The 18,442-nt window shown below is 40.6% G+C and overlaps 1 long non-coding RNA gene and 1 pseudogene across 2 annotated transcripts; both read left to right on the top strand.

The window, feature by feature from the left end:
* Positions 1–4,571: 4,571 nt before the first annotated feature.
* LOC143721508 (uncharacterized) lies at positions 4,572–5,343 on the top strand. Its single transcript, XR_013196746.1, has 3 exons — positions 4,572–4,640; positions 4,806–4,873; positions 5,146–5,343. It is a non-coding gene; the product is annotated as an uncharacterized LOC143721508 (long non-coding RNA).
* Positions 5,344–15,994: 10,651 nt separating this feature from the next.
* LOC143722371 (uncharacterized) lies at positions 15,995–18,411 on the top strand (annotated as a pseudogene). Its single transcript, XR_013196869.1, has 4 exons — positions 15,995–16,073; positions 16,415–17,202; positions 17,305–17,461; positions 17,518–18,411. The product of XR_013196869.1 is annotated as an uncharacterized LOC143722371 (transcript).
* The last annotated feature ends 31 nt before the right edge of the window (positions 18,412–18,442 follow it).

Below are 18,442 nucleotides of genomic sequence, written 5' to 3'. Positions count from 1 at the left end.
AAATATATAAAATATTTAATAATAATAATTAATTACATTTATATAGCTCTTTTCTCTGCACTCAAATGGCTTTACATAGAAGGGGGAATCTCCTCAACCACCACCAATTTATAATAGATAAGCAAATAAGTAAAGAAATAAATATGGTTTATAGAAAACACATTTTTTTCCTAAGAAATCAAGAATACATATTGATAGAATTAATTAACTTTTAGAGCTAAGTAACTTCATGATTGGTACAAGATTAATCCATCAAAGTGGGTTTTGTTTTCTTCATATAAGTGATGTAATTAATTTACCCAACCTAATAGTGTCAGCTGAATGAAATTACAAAAACAGATTGTTTTGTTGTTGTTCATATGGAAAACACAACTGGGGGGAAAAAAACTCTTGTTGACGAATAAAGGTCTTGATCTGCTGATAACATTTACCTAGCTGTCTGCTTACAGACAATGTGATGAGGCAAGTTAAAGAATAAACTACAGTGGCACCAGCTTTTGTAATTAAATATGTCTGAATCGGTCACCAGCTGGACTACCCTTGAGCTTCACCAGAGGTCTCTCCACATCAGACTATTGTCATTCCCTCACAAACTACATCTCCCATAACTCGCTGCCCGACTCTTCATCCATTATCACATTCACCTGTGTCTCATTATTTTGTTTAGCTCACCCCATATAAGCCTGGTTTTCTCATTCATTATCTGCAAAGTCTTGTTTAGTGTTACACTGCAATTCCGAGCGTTCTCCATGGTTTCTTGCCTCTTGGTTTTGGATTTCCTGTTCCGTGGATTACTCTTTTGCCCGTGTTCCCTGCCTCGTTGTGTTTGTTTGTATGGACTGGCTGCCTGTGTTTGACCTTGCCTGTACATTTCGGATTACCTTGTTCAATAAATACTGCATTTGGATCCTCAACCTTCTTGTCTCGGAGCAGTTCGTGACAGTGTCTAATGTTTGTTCACTAGCTGAATGCAAAGTGGATCTGCCTATTCATCCTGTTCTTTTTAGAGATAAGAATGTTCCATAGGTCCTAAAAATCAACAAACATCACACAGATCATTTTTTATGTAGATGTTACAAAAAAGATTATAAGTATGTTTTAGGCTTTGCTTCTCAGTTTATGAAATGATAGACCTCTTGATCCAGGGGGCAGCATTGCTTCTTAAATAAACCAGCAACAAACCCTCTTTTTAGGACTAATTGGTTCATCAATTCATAACAACATAAAACTTGGGCGACTGGTTTTTGAAATAAAGAATATACAAGTGTGAAATTTTGTATGTTTTATTATATTTACTATTATTATGAGTACAAAACACACAATCATATAGCTGAAACACCAAAAAGATTAATCATATAGTGATTATAGCACATGCTAATTTTCATTGGAGGTCCCTATAATGGCTCAAAAAAAGAAAAGAAAAGAATACATTACTGTTCAAATGTTGTTGTTTTTTAAAGAGAATGTATACTTTTATTCATCAAGGATGCATTCAACTGATTGAAAATTACAATAGGCTATGGACATTTATAATTTTGTAACTTTTTGAATTCAAATAAATCCTGAAAAAAGTATCATGTTTTCCACAAAAATATTAAGCAGCAGAACCATTTTTAACAGTGATAATAAAATATTTGATCAAGAAAATGCAGCCTTGAGACATCTTTCAAAAAAACATCATGATGAGCTTAGTTTGACAACTGCCTTACTCAATCAGCAATATGCTAATCAACGTATTGTGCTACCAAGCATTTGAGCATTTACTGAATCAGCTATAGCTAGTTAATACTAAAAATATTAAAGTTGAGAACTTCAGACTACATGATAATTTTAAGCTAAATGTATGAGGCTGGCCCAACACACCTCACACCACAGGAATATTAAGATGATCTGTAGAACCATCAAGACAATCTGGACTTTGATTTTTGGAAGGGTCGAATTAGGCCCAAAATCAGCCTGATTATCTTGTAGTGTGAGTGCCTTTAGCTTACTCAAATATTTCAAGTTAAGAGCAATATTAACATGTAGGCCTAAATATACAAAATACAAATCTGACAGTTCTGCTACTTAAACTTTGAATTACTTTTGATTGAGAAATTGTGATGTAACTGATTATCTCAAATTTGATGCTAGCTTATTCAGATTTACAGTGTATCGGTCCGGTGGTCAAAATCACCATCTATTCCTGCTTACCAAGCCGAGGGAGGTTGAGAGCAGAGGGTGGTGGGACGTGATGCCCGGAGGCAGGCACTGGTTATGGCCAGCTGCCTGTCTGTAAAGGAAGCGGGTGACGATGAAGCAGGCAGGAGCATGCTCTCCGGTTACAGTACCTGTCTATAAAAACCACTCCCGTGTCCAGCATCCATCTCCTTCCAGACCCCCCAGGGTTCCCCCCAAATAGTACGAACGATGAAAGCCATGGCTTAGGTTGCAGTCCCTACAAACCCGGCCTGTTTATGAGCCCTCGTTTGATGTCTGCGCCTGGTTAAGGGGCGCTCGCACCCAAATACGGGTAAGTTGCGCCTGGGTGGTGCATGGAAATTTGCACAGAGATACTTTAACTCACGGGAGGGCCCTTTAAACATATCACTCACCATTACTATATCACTGTTTTGTTTCGTTTTTGTATTTATCTATTTGACATTCAAAGCCTGGTCAGTAGCTCAGCTATTAGAAGTGAATTATATGGATATAATGTTCCTTTCAGAAATGATGTCTAATGTCATCATACTGCACAGCCATCAGTTATAGTATAAGCAGTTTTTTAACAGAAGCTACAGGGTAATCTGTGCGATGTAATCACAGATGCATGTTTGTCTCCTAAGGGTTAAGATCATCGCTTTGTACCCAGCGCACCAGCTCAAGCCCTGTTAAAATATCTCACATTCCCCATGACATTCAAGAGGCTGCTGAAGGACTCAGAGCCAGTGGAGTTAAAGATCTGGCTCTTGTGTAGTTCCAGTGAAGGCTGTTTATTGCAGATTTCTTTACTGCATGCTGGTGCACACCTTTTTTTACAACGCAGAGAGAAGGCTTAACGGTTGGGGAATGAGTAATAAGTGGCACGTGAATGATGCAGGTTGGTCTGAATGAGCCCCCTCTGATGCTATTTACAAGAGCTGAGCCTTTTTTAAGACTCTTCCCCTACCGCAGAAAGTCAGATCGCCCTCTTGCTTAATTACTATCAGGGTGTATGATTTTTACAGGCAGGCCAATCACAATTCAATTTAATCCTGCCTCATTTATTTTGACAGTTTTAGGAAAGCATAGCAGGATCCTCACCAGTGAGGTCAACAAATTATGTTGCTTAATTATTGTCTTTGCATTATTTTAGTCTCTCAGTCTCTTTTATCCAAAGCAACGTTCAAATGAGGAACATCGCACACAAATTTGTCATCAAACCCAACAATATTTGCAGTGCACAAAACAAGTCTCAAGTTCAAGCGATCAAAAGCTGAATTGAAATGCAGATTAAAGAAATTATATAATAGAGAGAGAGACATAAGCATTAAAAGGATAGTTCACCCAAAATAAGAAAATTATATAATTATATATAATTATAAACAGACATTTCTCAAATGATCTGCTTTTATATTCTGCAGAAGAAAGAAAGTCATCCACGTTTGGAACAACATGAGGACGAGGAAATTATGACAGAATTTTCATTTTTGAGTGAACTGTCTATTTAAAACAGAATTTATTTTGCCCTGCACTTTTAAAAATGAAAGGTTCCATTAAGAACCAAAACGGTTTTATAGTCTGATGTCATAGGAGCAACAGTATTTGTTCCATTGGTAAAAGAATGTTGATGCGCAAGAACCGTTAATAGAACTGAATGTAATTTCTATTCAAATGTATTTTTTTATGGAGTTCATAGACAGTTGCAGCCCAATTTACAGCCCAATATAGGCATCGATTGTGCTGTACTGATTGTTACAATTTCTAAGATACCAAAGGCATGGAATGAAACCAAAGATACCAGTGCTCCAGTCTCAGAAACCATGCTGTATCATAATAATGGCAATGATGTATTTTGACAATGGTGTCAATCATTTAAATATGCTTGCAAAGAAGAATCTGAGTCCATGTGTGCTGTTGACCAGTAGGTGGCATGAGAGACAGTGTGCATAATGGACAGGGCTTCTGGGTTTGCTGGTTTTTAAAGCAGCATCATACACCAGTGAATTCAGTGATTTACATCATTTATGTGAAATGAGTTTTAGGCAGCAGAGTATATTGTTTAAAAACCTGTTTAAAAATTTGTAAGTGCAAGTTCATGAAATCATTTTAAATAGAGTATGTACCATAACATAAAATTAAGTGTTGTTGATTTAAATTGAGTGCGCTTATGTTGTAAAATTAGTCTAACATTAGCATTCATGGTAGTTTGGTAACTGCTAACTGGTAAGGTTAACTGTTATGTTACTTAGCAACTGCTACATACATTTCTAAGAAGTTAGTCATTAGGTAAATATACACGTTTATTAATTAATGTTAGCCTAGCTAGTGTGCTTGAGTTGTTAACGTATTTTCCTATGACAAATCAGCAGACACTTTCTTCTCAACTGTCCTCAGAGGTTTCAAAAACAGCACTGAAGGAAGAACTGCAGAAGTTTTATTGATTCATGTGAGGCAGAAAGGTGTGTTTTAGCAACGTACTTAAAATATATATCATATTTGTAAAAGTGCAGTGTAAATTTCGCTCCTTTTGTTTGTTTCAATGTTCTAGTAAGTGTAGAAATCTACCATGCACCTAGTTTTATTATGATGTAATTCACTGTGTATATATCTATAATTGTTTTTAGGCCAGGTGGTAAATGCTGCCATTCTTCTCGAATACTGCTGCTCTTCATAGAACAGAGTCATCAATCAGGTAACGCACACAGAAAGAGTTTTTGTTTGAATACCATTCTTTTTTCCAAGTTATCTTGTATTTTATTTAGTTACTGAAACGGCAAGAAAGCACTTTGACTTGCTTTGATTATTTCCATTTGTTGCTGTCCCACTAACAAAATTGCTTTGTATTGTTACATTTTTATTATTATATCATGTTGCATCAGACTAATCTGTGCTTAAACAATGAGAACTGTACAATACATTAGAGAAAATGTGTCTTAATTAATTTTTATTTTATTTTAATCACAGGATCCTCCGTTCCCACCCAGCCCCAACCATTCATCTGAAGGACTGCGGCAATGAGAACCTTTTGAACCAACAGTGGCAGTTTCCACAGGATGAAAACTTACTGATGTTAGCCTGCAGGACTGACTCTACACACATACAGTTGTGGTCAAAAGTTTACATCACATTGCAGAATTTGAAAAAAACTTTAAACAATTTATTTTTTTTAAATAAGAGGGAGTTGTTGTTTTTTAAGTCCTGCCCTGATGAAGCCATTTCACTTAACATATGTTTACATTTAGTCAAAATTATAGCTGAATTAAAAAAGATTTTCACTCTTAATTCTGTGTCGTTACCTGGATGATTGACGACTGTTTTTTGTTTGTTTGTTTTGTGATGGATGTTCATGTGACAATTGTTTGTCCTGAGCAGTTAAAGTGGCCACTGTTCCTAAGAAAAATCCAAGTCCTGTACATTTTTTGGTTGTCCAGCATATTTTGAATATTTGAACCCATTCCAAAAGTGACTGTATGATGTTGAGATCTATCTATTCACACCGAGGAGACACGCACACAACTATTACAAAGGGTGAAATATAAGTTAAGTTAAAGATAAGTTAAAGTATGACAAACTGTTGTTGTTTATTACAGTGTGCTTTTAATTGTTCTGATCAATTGTTCTGATCTGGTTAATTTCACTTTTAAATGACCGATTTCTGAATAAATTTTTAATCAATTGATTTAATTTGTGTTGTAATTGTATTTTTTTACTGATTAAATGTAAATAGGATGTTCAGTCAGTATGCATTATAGAAGTTAATATATGTAATGTAATAAAGCTGTTGATGTGAAAAACAAAACTTGTTTTAATGATTTATAATTTATTTAATAATAAGTTAATAACAAAATATAAACTGGCAAGTTTGAGTTTAGTCCATTTGCATTTTAAGTTATCTTTACTTAAACATTTAAGTTAATTCAATGAGAAGACCACATTAGGTCAACTCAATTGAGTTTCAATTTTCCCATTACTCAATAAACTTCTGCAATCACTTTCGTCAAATAATTTGAGTAGTCTCAACTTATTAGAGTTTACAGTGTGGAAAGCCTAAAATTGTATTTTTTTAAGACCTAAAACATGGTAATCTTTTTTTTCTTTTCTACAGTATTTTCTTATTTGAATTAATTAATTTACAGTGTACCAAACGGTCACTAGTTTCCTGTTCCGTTCAGTTTAATCACTTCAAGTGTTCTGCCATCCACAGTGAGTGAGTACAGCTCATACTGGTGATCACTTAGAATTCACCCGTGACAGTTACCTTTTCAGAAGCGTGACGAACATTGGTTTATTGTATACTTATAGTCAGCTATCTCGTTTTTTTTCTAATGTTAACCAACCAGATTAGTGATTAGTGACATAACCCACAACATGTTCTGTTATCCTTTTTTGTTGTTGTATTGTATAATGTTACGTTATTTTGTATTTTTAGTGTTCGTATAAAGCCTTGTTCTTTGAATTGTAAAATGTCTATTTTTAACGTTTACATCCTTTTTGGTTAGATAAGCATGGCATGCTGTACGGTAGCTTTTGTGTCTGTTTGTTTAATAAAGCAGATTTACTTTATAAAAAGCAAGGCAATTTGATGCCTTCAGATTTTTTAGTTCTCTCAATATGGTCTTAATAATTGAAACACAACTTTGGTTTGTCAATTTGAATTAGTTTGTTCACTAAATGCAAAATGTCTCATTCCCCAAATGACACAAATTCTTCAAGACAACAACAGATTTCTTGTTCAGCTAAATTTCATTGATTAACACAACAAATTAAAATATTTTATTTTAAGTGAACTATGCTTTGTTCGTAAAGGAAGAATCATTCAATTAAGCAAATATAAGGATATAGTTCTAAATAATTGAACATACTCAAACAAAAACATTAAGAATGGCGACAATCAACAAAATGTGAAAAAAAGAGCTCACAAAAAAGAACACAACAAATATCTAACAATAATGACAAAATAAGAAAAGAAATTAGTCAGCAAACAGCAAAAATCCTCTGGTTACGTATGTAACCCTAGTTCCCTGAAGGAAACGAGACGCTGCGTGACAACAGTTTGGGAACGCCCCTGCGTGAGTGCGTCATGAAGCACGTATGAAATCAGTCCAATAGCGAGACGGAACGTCATAGGCGGGTGACGTCATCGACCAGGAAACTATAAAAGCACCCCAAAACACAAGCTTCTGATAAGACTGATAAGCTTCTGATAAGACTGAAGCAAGTGCTCACGGGCATGCTGGGAGTATGGCATAGACACGCTAATACGAACGTCGCCACACGAGCAAGTGTCCGTCGTGTGAAGTCAGAGTGCACATTCGGACGAAAGCACCTGCGCCCCTGGAGTGGAGCTGAAGTCGAGATGATAAAACTTCACGAATGTGTGCGTTGAGGACCAGCCTGCCGCATCACAAACATCCTGGATTGATACTCCTGACAGGATAGCCTTAAAGGCAGCCATACTCCTGGTTTAATGAGCCCGGACAACCAAAGGAGAAGGCTGACCGGCAGAGTCATAGGCAAGTGAGATGGCCTCGACCACCTACTTGCTCAACCTCTGCTTAGATACTGGACAGCCTTTCTTAGGGGGTCCAAAGCAAACCAATAGCTGTTCACTCTTTCTCCACAGGGCAGCGCTGTGGACGTACGCATCTCAGGCCTTAACAGGGCAAAGCAGATTTAGTTTCTCTTGGTCCGACGTCAGAAATGGAGGAGGACAGAAAGCCTGCAGTACAATAGGCCTGACCACATTGGTTGGTACCTTGGGAACGTATCCCGGCCTAGGGAGGAGGAAAGCCTTCACCATGCCTGGTGCAAATTCCAAGCACGAGGGAGAGACCGACAGAGCTTGGATATCTCCTATTCTTTTTAATGAAGATATAGCCAGAAGAAAGATAGTTTTAAGAGTGAGGAATTTCTCCGAAACTTCTTCAATGGGCTCGAACGGTGCTAGAGAGAGACCTTCTAGAACAACCGCCAGGTCCCAGGTCGTCACCCTTGTGCGAACTGCTGGCCTCAGCCTCAGAATTCCACGAAGGAAAGTGGGTGTCTCCCGAGAGAAGCACCACTCAAAGGGACGTGGTAAGCAGATAAGGCCGCCACATACACCTTCAGTGTGGAGTGGGATAACCCTGTGGAGAAACGCTCCTGAAGGAATTCCAGCACTGCACCCACCGGGCAGTTAACTGGGTCCAGCTGGTGTTCTCCACACCAAGAGGTGAACATTTTCCACCTCAAGGCATATAATTTCCTAGTGGCCGGAGCTCTGGAGTGGAGGATGGTCTCCACGACCTCAGTCGAGAGACCAGATTCTATGAGCTGGGCCCCTCAGAGGCCAAGCCCACAACCTCCATAGATCTGGGCGGGAGTGAAGTATCGACCCGCTCGCCTGAGAGAGAAGATCCCTCCTCATCGGAATCTCCAGAGGAGAGCCGTCGAGGAGAGAAATTAGGTCCGCAAACCAAACTCGGGCCGGCCAGTACGGGGCTACCAACAGTAGACTGACCCCGTCCCGGCGAACCCTCTCCAGAACTCCTGGGAGCAGAGCAATCGGGGGAAATGCGTACAGGCGTGACCTCGGCCACTCCTGTACCATCGCGTCCAACCCCAGAGGGGCTGGAGGACTTAGGGAAAACCACGGGGTGGAGTCTCCACTCCTCGGGCCTCAGCCCCTGCCTCGACAGGATGTCTGCCCCCTGATTCAAATACCCCGGGATATAAATCGCCCTCAGTGAAAGAAGCTTCCCCTGGGACCATAGAAGGATCTGGCGAGCCAGCTTGTATAACGGGTGCGAACGCAGACCCCCGGATGGTTTATATAAGAGACCACAGATGTGTTGTCTGACCGGACAAGAACGTGGTGACCTCTCAGGTCTGGGAGGAAGTGTTTCAGAGCCTGAAACACCGCCATCATTTCTAGACAATTTATGTGCCAATGAAGATGTTGGTCCTGCCACAGACCCTGGGCCGAGCGACCACTCATGATCGCCCCCCAGCCTGTGAGAGAGGCGTCCTTCGTTAGTGTTACACGACGACACGTAGCCCCCAACACAGGACCTAGGGACAGGAACCAAGGTTCTTTCCACATAGCTAGAGCACGGAGACACCTTCGCGTGACCCTGATCTTGCGGAGCGGGTTTCCCCTTGGGGAGAACCCCTTGGTCCTGAGCCACCACTGCAGTGGTCTCATGTACAGCAGGCCACAAGGTATAACGTTGGACGCTGCTGCCATCAGACCCAGAATCCTCTGATATTCTTTTACAGTGAGTGACTGGCCTAGCTTGGCCTGTTTGACGGCTAAGAGAATCGAAGCTATACGAGCAGGAGACAGACGTGCCTGCATCGTCGTCGAATCCCAAACCACGCCCAAAAAAGTGGTCCTCTGTACTGGAGAAAGCACATTCTTCTTGGCATTGAGCCTCAACCCCAACTTTTTGATATGGGCGAGAACGACATCTCAATGCCGAATCGCCTGATGCTCCGATTGAGCCAGAATCAACCAATCGTCGATATAGTTTAAAATGCGGATGCCCTGGAGTCGCAGCGGAGCCAGAGCTGCATCCATACATTTCGTGAAAGTTTTGGGCCGAACAGAAGAACCCGATACTGGTACGCTTCCCCCCGAAAGCGAACCTCAGCAACTTCCTGTGTTGTGGAAGGCTGGAAATGTGGAAGTGAGCGTCCTTTAGATCTATCGTGACAAACCAGTCCTCGGACCTGATCTGTGACACGGTCTGCTTGAGAGTAAGCATTTTGAATTTGAGCTTCCCTACTGAGCGATTTAACAGGCGCAGATCTAAAATTGGACGCAACCCCCCATCCTTCTATGGAATGATGAAATATCGGCGGTAATAACCCAACTCTCTGCTGGGAGGAAGAACTCGTTCTATAGCCTCCTTCAGCAGGAGAGTTTTCACCTCCTGTTCCATAACCAGAGCCTGCTCGGGGCCCACCACTGTGGGCAGAACCCCTCTGAAGCGAGGCGGGCATGATCTGAACTGAATCGCGTACCCCTTTTCGATAGTCTGCAGGACCCAATGAGATACATTTGGAAGGCTTTTCCACTCTGCCAAAAATTCTACTAAGTGTACCAGTCTCTCGAGACTGGCCTCTGGACTATTTTGAGTGGCAGACACAGTGCCCTGTAACGGCGCACCGGCAGGGAACAACTGGTCTGACCACTCTAAACCGCTCCTCAGAGCGGGCGAGCGTCCCTCGGGAAAGCGCTCGCTGGGACCGTCTACACCCCGGCACACAGGCGGGGTTGGCAGAACGGGCCCCTGAGGGCACAGAGAGAGAACGGGCGCTGTGTACTGCAGCGAAAACCTTTTTCTCTTGGTGGGGACCATCCTCAGTACCCTGACGTTTCTGCCGTCAGGGCTTCTTCTTCGACGAAGCCTTCCTGGCGACAATAACCGTCCTCAGATCGGCCTTGCCCCTGGAAGACCTCGTCTGAGAGCGCCTTGCCTCGGCCCAGTCTTGCTGGGGAGGAGCACGAGACGCGACACATGAACACGGAGGGGGAGAAATTTCTGGAGCGCCGCCGCCTGCTTTTTCTCTTCCTGAAACCTCTCGATGACCGAATTCACTGAGTCACCGAAGAGGCCAGCAGTTGAAAGCGGGCGTCCAGGAGAAAAGATTTTTCCTTTTCCTTCATGTTGGATAAATTCAACCATAAGTGTCTCTGCGTTGCCACCATGGCTGCCATAGAACGGCCCACTGATTTGGCCGTCTCCTTGGTGGCACGGAGAGAAAGATCTGCTGCCTGACGTAATTCTCGAATTACGTCAGCACTAATTTCATCCCCCTCACTCATATCTTTTAAAAGGTCTGCTTGATATGCTTGTAATATCGACATAGTATGTAAGCATGCTGCCGCTTGACCTGCCGCCGAGTAAGCTTTGCCCACCAAAGCCGAGGTATTTCTTAATGGCTTTGTGGGCAATGCCGGTGTCTTAAATGACGATGCCGTATCTGGAAAAAGATGGCTCGCTAGCGTTTCTTCAGCCTTAGGCATTGCCCCATAACCATAATTCTTAGCCCCAGAAATATTTGAATAAACAGATGTTTGCTGGCTAAATATTCTGGATGTCACTGGTCTTTTCCATGACCTCGACACCTCGGTGTGGAGGTCAGGAAAGAATGGAAGACACCGGCGTGGAGGTGCAGCACGAGACGGCAGAAATCTTTCATCTAGTTTACTTTTTGAACGAGATTCCTGTCTATCAGCTGGCCACTCGATGCTTAATTTTTCTACAGCACGAGTGAGCACCTCCATGACGAGTCCCCAGTCTCTGCTGTATCAATACTTTCAACATCCAGATCCTCAGAACTGGATAATTGAAGTGATGGTGCCTCAGCCTGGGGGGAAGAAACCGCAGCGCGTGCTTCCACACCCGGATCTGAGGCACTGGATCTACCAGGTAAAGGTTGAGATAAGGCAGAGCCCGTCTCAATCCCCGCTGATAGATCCATTTGCGATCCCCATGATTGTAGCCTCCGCTGTGCCTCGGCAGCAGCGGGACCCGAACCGCGTGGAGCTCGCACCGAACCACTCTCCTCGAAGAGGGCTCGGCGGGAGGGAAGCGTTTTCATTGACATACGCTCGCAATGCTCGCAACCAGCTCCCTCGAGAGCTGACTGGGCATGCTGCACTCCCATACAAACAACACACAGATCGTGAGTGTCCCCACTCGTGATATAACGTGGGCAGGGATGAACACACTTTCTGAACTGCTGTTCGCTCGCCATATTATATATATATATCGTCTCTTTATAGTTTTTTTATATGTGAAAAACTCCTGCCTAGCAATTTCTAAGCACAGACAAAAACACTTTGAGACACAGACTGATATATTCACACACAGAGCGCTTGCTGAAGACTCAGAAGCTGACGCGCTTGTGTTTTGGGGTGCTTATATAGTTTCTGGTCGATGACGTCACCCGCCTATGACGTTCCGTCTCGCCATTGGACTGATTTCATACGTGCTTCATGACGCACTCACGCAGGGGCGTTCCCAAAGCGTTGTCACGCAGCTCGAGTTCCCTGATAGGGAACAATAATACAGTAAGCATGCTGGGAACTCACAACCCATTTGTCTGAACAAAGGACAGAAAGTCCTTTGTTCAGACAACTGTGTTTGACTTGTTGGGAAAACATTTGGAGGAATTCTTATGGTATGACATGGGTTTTTATGTAGTTTAAAAAAAATTGCATTTCTTAGTATTTGAGACCTCAAAAGGTTTTGTAAACTGGAAAATATGTGTTTTTTTTTATATACAGTGCACTCGGTCCTAACATATTTATTTTTATATAATGAAATATGTTAATGATATTATTGTATGGTGATATTATTAAAATAATGATATAGCATGCTAAAGTCAAATTTACATTTCCTTGTTATTTATGTTAAGGTATTTTACAGTAAGTCCATAATTATCTCATGTTTCTGTATGTCCCAAAATGTGAGTTTGATCTGAATGATCAAGGGGACATCAGTGCTTTCATCCTTTTAGTTTTCTTGTGAGTCCACAGCATAATGTTATTGAATGTTTGTTCTTAGAATATACCAGTGTTCTTGCCACTGGTGTCACACTATTTGATCTGATTTCTTGTTATTGTCTAATTTTTCCACTGTTCTCCATACTATTCAACAAAACAAGAAATCCTAAATGATATCCGACATCAGAATATGATCAGTCAACTAAACAATTGGCTTAGTAAATGTCATTGAAAGGCACGTAGAGCAAGAGTCAAATAATCTTTTTAAAGAAGCTGGTCTTAACAGATGTGTCGTTTTCCGAAAAAACACTCCTAAAATGTTAAAGCACAGAAAAAGAGCTAGCATGGACCAGGCAGAAACTGTGAGATTGGACAGTTGCTGACCTAATGAAACTGAGTTTATCCAAAAGTATTGTATTCATGTGCAAACAGTGCATAGCTTCAGACTCTAGGACCCTGGGAGATCCTCGTGTTCTGTGAAGGCCCATAAAATTGTGGTATGTCTCATTGGCAGGCTCAGTGTAAGCAGGCTCTAGATTCAGTTACTGGTGCGTTTGATTCCAGCTCACCAGTTCACTGATAACACAGAAGCCATTGCTTTTTAACACACATCAACAACTGTAGTATACAACCACATCAGTTGGCCTATAGCATTCCAGACTAGAATTATTCCCACTGGCATGCAAATCTTGCCATTTATATGCAATCGTGGACCTTTAACAGATAAGGTTGCGGCTGCACTTAAGGTTGACAGAAGTCAGATGTAGCTTTGGGCATGTGTCGTCAACCACAGGACACAACCACAACTCTGTATGCACATTAACCCACAGTAAAAGGATGCAAGCAGTTATATTAACAAGCTATATACAAAGACATGAATGAACGGTCTCCCAACTGTTAATCAGCTCAGCGTGAATCTAGACGCATATAAACTAACATTTGGGACTTATTGTTAATAACATACTTCCTACTGTACATTAACCCTATAAAGCTTTCTGTCATATTTAAATATCAATATGATCAAATCTTTGAAAAAGAAAGCTGTTGTACACAATCTACTGCATGCTTCCTGTTGTCAGATTTATAGTTTTATACTTTATTTTAGCAAGTAAAAGGCATTATAGTGTAATTCTAAAAAAACGACCCCCTTCAACTTATGTAACACAATTGCTGTGAAATGTTTAATGGTTTTTGTAAACCAAATGTAAGAATAACTTTTATATTGTTAATAATATTTCCAGATGAACACTTATTGGGCTGAATTACTGTAACGTTTACTTGATTACACAGACATATATTTTTTTTTGAAAAAATCATGTTAAAATGTGCCTCAAAGGCTTTTGAGGAACGTTTATTTGTTTCTCCCTCAATCATCATTATATTGCATTGAGTTATATATTTTGTCCCCCCACAATAAAAACCACAGAGCTTTGATCATAAACAAAGCATTAAAATATGATCTTACTAAGGCATATTATTGGCAGATAGAGTGACAACAGATGTGCTCTTTATAGTAATCTGCTATAAAGATCTCATTGGTTTTTATAAGCTATCAGAAAATACTTACTTTTTGTCATTTATATCAGTAAATGCACGAGATTGCATATTTCTGGGCCTCTGAAAAAAACTTGTTTTTGATGTTTTTTTCCCCTCCTTAAGTATGAGATCCATATTATCCTATATCATATATGAGCCATAACAGCCTGACATATCAAATATGATAATCAACAAAAAACTAATATGTTTTTAAACGGTTTGCCGAAATGTTCAATAAACTTTTCCATTTAAAAAAATCTATATTTCTCAATATTATTTCATAAGTAACATCAGACTTTAGAGGGTTGAAGAGTCACTTTAATTAATACAATATTTTCAAATAGTTAATTCTGTTGAAACTAGAAGGTAAATTGTTTTAATTTTGAGCCAATCTATATGGCTATGCTTTTGATGAATAGCTGGTTTGACTATTTTCAAAGCAATGATCAAAATGCATCCTTCAAACATCTTATTTCACATTATGTTGTGGAAAACATGAGAACCATAAAAAATAAAGTCTGATCTAGCAGACAATAAGGGACAATAAGAAATCTCCAATTTGCATGCATGAATATGCAAAAATACCGTAAGGCCCGAAGGAGGCACTAGATGGAACCAATGAAAAAGATTCAGGACCAACCTGTCCTGTCTCTGGAGTACCAGATTAACATTCACAGCTATCAGGTTAGTCAACCTGATAGGGATCCACTACTGTGCTGGTACATTTCCCTTAAGCTATGCAATACAGCTGTGAAAATGATCGGCTCACTGATTAAACAGGCTGCAGGGACTCAGTGATGCACAGATTTCTTTTATTTGATTGTTTACATCTTTGTTCCACAGTTTTAATATTGCCCTGAAACCTGAGCAAATCAAATCCTCCCCTTACTTGCAATTGTTACAACCTGTTTATTCTCCCTCTAGAACATTTTAATTTAACTGGTGTCTGATGTTGTGTTGATGTTGTGCCAACTCCTACTGAAGATGATCCATTTCCTTGTAATGCCTGACAATTCATATTTTAAACAAAAGATTATAATATCAAGACCTGGTATGCGTATATACAAGTTTTTTGTTTTCTCTCTACGCGTTTGTCTCTTTCTTCTGACGGAGCAGATGTTTCACCATATACAAATATTTAGAGCATTGCACAAAGTTGCATTGTGAATTCCATCAGCATCCAGCTCAAATATCTCATGATTGATAGATAGATTAGATTAGATTAGATTAGATTAGATTAGATTAGATAGATAGATAGATAGATAGATAGATAGATAGATAGATAGATAGATATAGATAGATAGATACAGACAGACAGATAGATAGATAGATAGATAGATAGATACAGACAGACAAACAGATAGATAGATAGTTTTTGTCAGACAAGTCTGAAATTTTTCTCGCATGACATATAGTTTCTACCACAAAGATGTAGAGTTTTTGTTGCAAAATACATTTTAAGCTTTTGTGTGGAATATAATATTCTATCATGTTTTTAGTTATTAGATATCTTACCTTAGACTTGTGGATTTTTGCAATAGCATGGCAATTTGTAGATGTACATGTCTGCAGACATCATTGCAGTTTGCAGTGAAAGTTATTGGTGCTTTCTGCAGTTCAGTGTAAAAAATGTACTTGCTAAAATAGCTACTTGTTGAAATAGCTATTTGTTCTGATACAGTAGTGCAAGACGGGTGTTATTATCAATCCAACATTTCAGTCTTTCTCTTCGAAGCAGATGTCAGGAGGACTTTCAGGAGCCTAATAGTATGAGGGAATAAAATGGGGCAGGCCAAAAAACTGCAACAGTCTGTTGACCAAGAGTGGGTGGAGTCGAATATGATACTGTGGGCCATTTATGGTAAACTTGATTTGGTGTTTGATTTGTTCTGTCAATCATAATATATAAAAACAGGCAGGCCTTTTTCCTTCTTAAATGTTTTATTTATATTCACATCTTTATTATACTTTTGAATTCCGTTTTGACATGGTCTTGCTTTTTAAATCTGCTTGCATGGCTGTTTACTGCAGACAAATAGGGTAAAATGAATGAATTAATTTTTTATTATTATTTTTCTCTTGTATTGACGTACAGTGTCTTTAAGTCAATAACTTTATGGACTTGTGTTTTGCCCTGTTCATTTACTTAGTGAAATCGCCTTCAAACTTAACTTTTTCACACAAAACTTGCCTGACTGAGAGGGGTGGAGGTACTGGTCTGGAAATGTAATCCTTTACCATCTCTGTGTGACAACAACTCTTTTGAATCGCATACAATAACTATCACCAGTCCTATTAAAATCCATTTTGTAGTTGTTTATCCCCCAGGTTTATCCCCCAGGTCAGCTTGGCAATTTCTTGGAGGAGTTGGATGTGTTAACTCTCATCCTTCCTTGAGGATGGTACACATCTAGTAGTTCTTGGAGAGTTCAACATCCACTTAGAAAAACCTCAGGCTGCTGATTTCCACACTCTGCTTGCCTCATTTGACCTCAAGCGAGTATCTACTGCGGCTTCTCACAAATCAGGTAACCAACTGGACCTTATTTCCACGTGTTACTGCTCCACTTACCATACGTTGGTCACTCCACTGCACACTGCAGATCACTTCCTCCTCGCTCTTAACCTCAGCCTGGCTCAGGAAACAACACACACCTCCACAGGTTACCTTTCGGCGTAACCTACGCTCAATCTCACCCTCCCACCTGTCATCTTTGGTCTCATCCCCACTTCCTCCCCCTAATCAGCTCTCATCACTAGATACTAACAGTGCAACTGATGCTCTTTTCTCCACTCTTAACATCGTGCTTAGACAGCTTTTGCACCCTTTCATCCAGGCCAGCCCGCGCCACCCCCTCTGCCCCCTGGTTATCTGATTGTCTCCACAAGCATTGTTCTAAATTCAGGGCTACAGAGAGGAAGTGGCACAAATCGTAATACCCCACTGACCTTGGTTTGTATCAATCCCTCCCGCAAAATTTCTCCTTTTCATACCTTTCACATCATCCCTAGTCTTTCTCCTAATTGGTAATTTTCGTTTCATTCTTTGATAGTAATTAAAACGGTGCGGGTTCATCCCAAAACTGTCACACTTCCTTCTCTGCTAATGTCTCTACAGCTAAAATGACTTACTACCACAACAAAATTAAAAATTTCTTTGATTCTTGCATGCTTTTCAAAACCTTCTCCTCTCTACTTAACCCTCCTCCTCCTCCTCCTTCTTCATCAACCTTAACAGCTGACGACTTTGTCAGATTCTTCATAAATAAAACCACCACAAACAGCGGCCAATTTTCCATTTAAAGGTGAGAGGTGAGGTGTCTAAGTCGCAACGTCTAACTACTGGGGTGCCTCAGGGCTCAGTGCTTGGACCACTTCTCTTCTCCATCTTCATGTCATCACTAGGATCTGTCATTCATAAACATGGTTTTTCCTATCACTGCTATGCTGATGACACATAACTCTACCTCTCATTCCAGCCAGAGGAACTGACGGTAGCTGCTCGCATCTCAGCCTGCCTTCTTACTGATGAAGGGCAACCACCTTCAACTAAACCCTGCAAAGACAGAGGTGCTTGTGGTCCTGGCCAACCCAACACTCCATCAAAACTTCTCCATTCAGCTAGGGTCATCATCCATAACTACATCCAGTACAGACAGGAACCTTGGAGTTGTGATTGATGATCAGTTGAACTACACTAGAACTTGCTAGAACTGCCCAGTCCTGTAGATTTGCCCTATCCAACATTAGGAGGATCAGGCCCTTCCTATCGGAGCATGCTACAAAACTCCTTGTCCAAGCTCCTTTTCTATCCAGACTGGACTATTGTAAAGCTCTCTTGGCAGGCCTTCCAGCATGCACTTTCAAACCTCTGCAACTGATCCAGAGTGCTGCAGCAAGAGTGGTCTTTAATGAGCCGAACAGAGCATACGTCACACTTCTCCTCCTAAACTTGCAATGCTTGCCAATCACTGCTCACATCAAATTCAAGGTACTGATATTTGCCTACAGAACAACCACTGGCTCCGCACCCCTGTACCTAAACTCACTATTTCACGCCTATGTGCCCTCCAGAAATTTGCAGTCTGCAAGTGAATGGTGCCTTGTGGTAACATCCCAAGGAGGCAAAAAAAAAACTTTCTCGGACCTTTCCCTTGACTGTTCCTTGCTGGTAGAATGGCCTGCCTAACTCAACTTGAGCAGCTGAGTCTTTTATTTATAATAAGAGAT

This window comes from Siphateles boraxobius, unplaced genomic scaffold, assembly GCF_051911475.1.
Source record: "Siphateles boraxobius isolate OS27281-9 unplaced genomic scaffold, OSU_SipBor_1 66, whole genome shotgun sequence".
In the NCBI taxonomy this organism is placed as follows: domain Eukaryota; kingdom Metazoa; phylum Chordata; class Actinopteri; order Cypriniformes; family Leuciscidae; genus Siphateles; species Siphateles boraxobius.
The sequence above is the reverse complement of the archived record's forward strand: the minus strand, read 5'-3'. Positions and strand labels throughout refer to the sequence as shown.